This window comes from Triticum aestivum, chromosome 2B (assembly GCF_018294505.1).
Source record: "Triticum aestivum cultivar Chinese Spring chromosome 2B, IWGSC CS RefSeq v2.1, whole genome shotgun sequence".
Lineage (NCBI taxonomy): Eukaryota > Viridiplantae > Streptophyta > Magnoliopsida > Poales > Poaceae > Triticum > Triticum aestivum.
In genome coordinates this window covers 292,587,189-292,594,155 of record NC_057798.1, presented here as the reverse complement: position 1 = coordinate 292,594,155, position 6,967 = coordinate 292,587,189, and the positions used below count along the sequence as shown (strand labels likewise).

At 41.8% G+C, this 6,967-nt stretch overlaps 1 long non-coding RNA gene across 3 annotated transcripts; it reads right to left on the bottom strand.

The window, feature by feature from the left end:
• Positions 1 to 1,227: 1,227 nt before the first annotated feature.
• Positions 1,228 to 6,711, bottom strand: LOC123044770 (uncharacterized). 3 transcript variants are annotated; one of them, XR_006420341.1, is made up of 3 exons: positions 5,995 to 6,706; positions 5,755 to 5,908; positions 1,228 to 5,655 (listed from the first exon to the last, which is right to left on the bottom strand). It is a non-coding gene; the product is annotated as an uncharacterized lncRNA (long non-coding RNA). The 3 variants fall into 3 exon arrangements; XR_006420339.1 differs by having other exon boundaries at positions 5,755 to 6,711; XR_006420340.1 differs by lacking the exon at positions 5,755 to 5,908 and having other exon boundaries at positions 5,995 to 6,711.
• Between the last annotated feature and the right edge of the window lie 256 nt (positions 6,712 to 6,967).

Below are 6,967 nucleotides of genomic sequence, written 5' to 3'. Positions count from 1 at the left end.
TCGATATCAGTTTTTCGCTTGAGTACAAGCAAGGTCTAAGCTTGGCGGAGTTGATACATCCATTTTGCATCATGTTTTCCTAATGTTATTTATATTGTTTTATGCATAATAATGCTTTACGGAGTAATTCTAATGCCATTTCTCTCATAATATGCAAGGTTTACACAAAGAGCGAGAATACAACAGTTGGAATTCTGGACCTGAAAAGGCTACGTCAGGGCACCTATTCTGCACATCTCCAAAAGAGCTGAAATTTTACGGAGAATTATTTTGGAATATATGGAAAATACCGGAGCAAATAACTACGGGAGGGGGCCACCTGGTGAGCACAAGACACAAGGGCGCCAGGCCCCTAGGCGCGGCCTGGTGGGTTGTCCTCAGCCCAGCCCACCTCTAGTGCCCATCTTCTGGTATTTAGGTCATTTTGACCTAGAACAAGTAAGGGGAGGACTTCCGATACAGAGCACAATTGTCTCGAGGCGGAACTTGGGTAGGAGCACTTTTATCGTCCGGTGGAGCGATTCCGCCGGGGAAATGATACGTCTCCGACGTATCTATAATTTATGAAGTACAAGTGGACCTGTTGCGCCAAATGGCATAGAGGCACGCTAAAGCCATGTCTGCAATGAAAAAAAATACATGATTTGATCCCTCTAATAGAAAACATGATGAATTGTTGTGTACAATAAGATGAATATACACATTTTAACTTGATAGTACAGAGTCATCTAAAACTAAATATATGTCACACACACAAACACACACACACACACACACCCGCTGAGTTGGTTGTATAGAATCCTAAGAGACCCGCTGAATCCATATGCAAACTGTCAAAGCCTATTGTCTTGCTCCCTCCATTATGCTCCAAATGACCAGAGATAAAAGCGTTCAGAGTTTTCCTTTTTCTTTTGCTCACCCTGCATTCTTGACATAGCATCCTACCACCAGACGTGAAGATCAAGCTCAAGATAAGCAGGAGTGACCTCGTTTTGGAATCATTCTAAAACTAAAAAGTACTTAAAGGCCATCAATCAAAAAGAAGACAAAATTCTTAAGTACTGACCGACGCATCTCTATGTAAATCTGGACGAGAGACAAAAATCAAAGACGTCACAACATAAAACAGGATAGAGAAATTCATCCAAATCACAGACATGCTGGTTGTGCGTATGCGTCAAATGTATAACGAAATAAGACCGAGAGGCCAACTCGCTGCTATTTCAATGCACACAAAGCCGTATCTTGTATAAATATAAAAAATAGCCACAATTTCTGACTAAGATGGATCATATTCTAATAAATTATTCGATGGAAGCTTTGATTGCAAAACAAACAAAAATCTTATATCTTGCTATTGTTTGAGGTTTCATAATTAAAGAAGAAAAACAGTCTTTAACCAACATACAACACCATTTATCAAGGAATGAAAAATATGGGGGGTTCCTCTTGTCATGCTCGTTCTGGCTCATCTTGGGAGATGAGCGAACACCTTGACTGTATGAACCGTGGACACACACGGCAGCTAGCCTGGTTGTACCCCTCCGACCTGACAACATGCCTCGAGTACTGACTCAGGGTGCCCCTGGTGGTCTGGTTCCGGACATGGCTCAGGAAGAAGATGCCCAGCTGGTAGCATGGGGTGTCAGGGATCTTCAAACACAAAGGACCGGTTGGCCCAGCCATGCTAGGTCTTGAACACCTGCAACACCAAAGGTGACTAATCCTCTCCGTTACTAAAAAATGTGTTGAGGACAGCAGAAAAGAAATGTCCAGCATATCTGCCACTACTTTTTCCTGGAGATGCCACCACCTATTGTGAAGTTTAATATCAATGGACCAATACTCATTTCAAACTGCAAAAATAGAATGCCGACAGAGGCCAATGATATTCAACTATCTAACAAAGTCACGAGTTAAAAAGATGAAGGCTAGAATATGGAAACATCTGCACGGTTTGAGTATAGTTCAAACAAAACCTACATATATATACATAGGTAGCCATATGGAGCGTAAACCAAGACAGAGGCACACAAGGCAGAATATTGAACAGTGACAAAGGAACATCAAAGCAACACTAAAGTGTGTTCTAAAAAAAGCAACACTAAAGAGAGAAAATAGCAAAGAGGAAGGAAGCATTTCTTTGTCCAAATAACTTCATATTTGGTGCTAAAGTTACCAATTCATCTTACAAGAAGAAATCCATCATCAGCGAGGAAAACATGTACAGAACTGGAAAGCTAATTCTAAAACCAAACTTAAAATGCGAGCTAATTATTTATGTGCACTGAATCCATATAAAAACCAATGATTATTCTCTCTCTGAAAAGAAGTAACTTCATGAGGGGTGGTATTTTTCATACCTGAATGGAATCCTTGCACACACACGAGAGCAAAGCTGATATAAAAATTACTTTCTGTAGTGAGGGGGTAGCAGTAGAACAACATAGATATAATGTAAAGACAAAACCGGGGAGACCACATAGCCATGTGAGAGATGACATAGGAATTGAGAAAATATAATAGGACCAAAATCTAGCACATTCTTTCGAAGATACCCTAAAGTTCTTTAGAAATTTGTCTTCATATTTTTCACTAAGAAAACGCTAATTAAATCAAATCGTGAGCTGCACTACTGATCATTAAATAAGCGGTTGTGCAACACTCTCCATCAGCCAACCACCGGGACATCCAAAATTAGGATTTAAATGAGATCCTGCGTTGAAAGGTGAGAACCTGCCATTGCAATTGACATGTTCAGGCACAATTTAATTTAGTTATTCTTGTCGGTGTCTTCAAAGCATTATCAATGTATAAGATGGAAGGTATTAAGTTAGCAAACTGACATGCTAACATAAATATTTCTACTGGCAATCAGACAAATCACGCAAGTAAGCAATATAAAAGAGTATCATAGACGATAAATCATGCATGTAAGAAATATGAAGTGCAGGTTTCTGTACACTTAGCACTTCTCATTTTCTACATAGAAAGGTCCAATCAGATGTCCCAACAATAGTATATGTTTCGAAGGCCAAAAATGCTTATTTTCATTATTGTACTGTCTAAAGCATTCTTCATGGAGATAATCATGATATGTGATCATGCAGAAATTATTTTGCCTTTTGAAAAAATTGGTTTTAGTTGAAAATATATACATTCTAACTCGCTCAAGTAGTACTAAAACATGCTCTCGTACAATGGTCAATCATAAAAGGTCGCTTAATAAATCATTTAAAATTCCACCAAACTTCTCGATGATTATCTCAGGGTGCTCAATATACTACTCCTTCAAGGCATGCAACCAAATAGATAAACGTGTTACAGAGAAGCATCATCAGTGGGATATAGTACTACACTGACACACAATTCATAGTTTTTTAGTATTGCTGGGTTGGTACAGTATCCCGGTGTTAATGTATATACGGTGGAAGTTTAGGAATGAGTTCACTTCTTTAACAAAATAGGAAAAGTGTGGCCTATAAAATGCAAGAAAGTAAACTGATGGGCAGGGAACCATTATTTAAATTCCCATGGTGAATTTCCTACAAAAGTCTGCAGCAGGAACGCACATGACAGAACACAAAAGCCATGTATATAAAATATACAGATAACATGTATGAGAGGAAGTTGTCATCCATACACTTAACTTCGCTATATAAATCATGTCCAGTTCCTCAATAGGCCAAAAGAGGTATGAGAGGAAGTTGTCATCCATACGCTTAACTTCGCTATATAAATCATGTCCAGTTCCTCAATAGGCCAAAAGATGTCACCGGATCATAAAGAACTTCTTGAGAGCACATACCATGCCCTCCAACAGCAGATCCTTGCAAACTTAACTGCTCCAACATGAATATGTGCATACCTTTGAGTAGTTACCTTCCTTCAGGATCAACGCTTTGAGATCCATCGACTGCTTGTCTTGCCAACTGCTTCCGGTAATTACCCTCTTGCTAGTAAAAAGATCAAGCCAGACAACCAATGTGCTAAGCTTCACAGAGAAACATGATCCAAATACATTGCCATAGAGAAGAAAAAAAATACAGACAAAAACAATAATCAAAAGAAAATATAGCTTAAAGAGAAAGCACAAACCTTGATAAGCAAAACAGCAAACGATAAACAAGCGGCAGTTTAGAAGACCAGGCAACAACATCACCTGTAAAACAGAAGAACGCAATCGAGTAAGGATGCTCCATTTTTATGTACTATGTACATATCCATGATTTACAGATGCTGAAGCTAGACCGTGAAGGCTACTTTCTTAATTTACACTTGTAGTATCACATACCAAAATGGATGCAGTTTTTACATGGAGTAATTAGACTGTTAAAAAGAAAATGTAAATCTAAAGATGCTAGAACATATGAATGTTGTTTAACCTGTGGAATATTGATCCAAGAGCATACCGTTGGCTCTGCGCCTCTGCCTGCTCTTAAGTAAGGTTTGTGTTTCAATTCCAAAGGCTTCGGTTTCAGTGTACGATCATTTTGCATCATCAGCAAAATTATATCAAATTTGCACTTTGTCAGCAGTCTTTAAGAGGCAACTGTTACATGGATGAACTTTGCATAATTCAAACAAGCTACTGTTTCTACTTGTCAATACAACGATTTTAAAGTAATTGAAGGTTGGAGGAGAGCAAGTTGAAGAAATTTTAATCCTACGGATGAAACTGAATAGTCGAGAGACCTACCAAGCCATCCCGAGTAAAGAATTTTGTTGCACACATTCATATCATCTCTATCCTAAGTAGTCTACAAAAGTGTGGGCTCACATGCAGTTAGACGAAAACGATTATAAGTATTTTCAAACCAGAAAGCCGATGTAATATCTTGTAACAAAAATATATCAAAACCACGCCCGATTTAACCTTCATGATATCTTTATCAAACCATCAAATACACAACAACAAATAACTACTCCATCATTGCAAAATTATTGGCGTGGTTTTAGCTCAAGTAGAAATCATTGAGACACAATTGGTGGATCAAATTTTTAAATGGTGAACCAACCACCAATCATATTTGTATTTTCCCAATTTCATGCTCTGTAGCTACATATATGTTCATAACTGAATAAGGTTAATTACAGGGTCAGTCATCTAAGGGTATCCTTATTAGCTTAAATATTTAGAGTGTTATGCTAAAGACCTAACAGCACTAAGTAAAGGTTAATTACAGAAGTAGGAAACAACAGTAAGAACAATGGGGGCTGGGATCCAGTCATATAGTTCATCAATCTTGATAAAAACAATCCCTCGCAAGAACAAGACCATATAAATAAAGTGGCGACCAAACTGGGCTGGACTCAAAGAAAATTTAGGAAGCTCAGCAACAACAATGCCCCAAGTATGATCTTACCGATATCACATAAGGGTGCTAGAAAATCCAACCGATGGTGGGTTTTTTTGCAGGTAAACAACAGCAGCAGGCCAGAAGCTGCTGTGAGGAAATTCAGTACCAGTCAGATACAATACCCAAAAGTTTCTACCATTTCTTAATGCACACTGAAAAACAGACATCAGAAGTATTAATGCACAATAGAGGATAACCAGAATAGCAGGGCAAAGCCATACGACTTAGCCATCATGTCGAAGACAGGCCAACCAATAAGGACCAGGAAAAGTATGACCCCGGAAGCAATTGAACCCTGCACATTAAGGTGATCTTGTTAGCTCATAACTGAACTGGAACTGAACAATTTGGATACACCACTAATTCTAGGCCTGCATTGTTACATGTACATGACCTTGCGATTCTTGGGATTTGTGAAGAACTGTATTAGATGGATCCATATCCATAATTAGCATTGTATGAACAAGATGGGTCCATATCCAGCGCAGCAAGATGGATCCATATCCATTGGCGTTGTATGAAACGCAGTTTTCTTCATTAAATCTAGACTGAGAATTGTACAAATTTGCTTCCCTTTACAATAGAGAGATATATCAGGGGAAGAGAGATAGCACGGGAAGGAGCGGGGAAGTACCCACGCTTGGAGGGGAGGTTGGCCTCGCCAGCGTCCAGCCGTGGGGATGACGAGGACCACGTGGACCACGGCTACCTCGACCAAAAGAATGGCGCCGGTGACAGATCGGATGGCCTGGGGCTGCCATTGTCAACACCTAGCTTGTCATCCTCGTTGGGCGGGGAAGCATCGAGCCGCGGCGCTGCTCATGTAGGCACGGCCCGGGGCGACTAGATTCAGGGCATGAAGCTCTTGCCCATCCCCTTCCCCATCGTTCCTCTACCTCCCTTCCTAGCGCTGGATCGAATCTAGCACCCCAGCCATCACCATTTGCCCGTAGGCCACCACCGCTGCCGGAGACGCTCACCGCCGCGCCGCACGCCTCGGATCCGGGGATCCTCTACTCCTCCACCTTCTAGCGAGAAGACCCTGGCAGCTTGTTGCGTCCTCCGCGTCGGCTTCCTGCCCAGAGGCTCGCCAATGGGCGTCTCCTGGCCCACGGTGGCGGCCGTCCCCTGACCACTTGCGCGGCGGCTTCCTCGCGGTGGTGTGGTTGTCGGATAGAGAGGAGCGAGGCGGAACAGTGGCGGCGGCGGCTGACGAGGAAGGACGGAGGAGGTGGAGGGAGTGCGGCGCTGCGGGGCGTGGGAGGCTAGGGTTTGTGTGGTGGGCCGTGGGGGTTGGGGACCTGCACCACTTAGAAGAGACGCGGTGCGGCACGCGCGGGGCTGTCTAGTGAATCCCTCTCGCACACGAGCGCGGCTGACCTAGCCAATACGAAGGCGAGACGAGCCCACCCGTCGTTGGGCAGGAAAAACAACCACAGGGTGAAAACAAGATTTACCAGAAGGTGAAGATCTGACGGTTCAGGTGCAAAATGAGGACGAACTAATGGCCAGGAAGGCAGAAAATCGAGGGATCACCGAGGAGCCAAGTTGGCTAGCAACCTTATATGTTAGAATTTATGTTGTTATATTATCATTTTTGGATATTT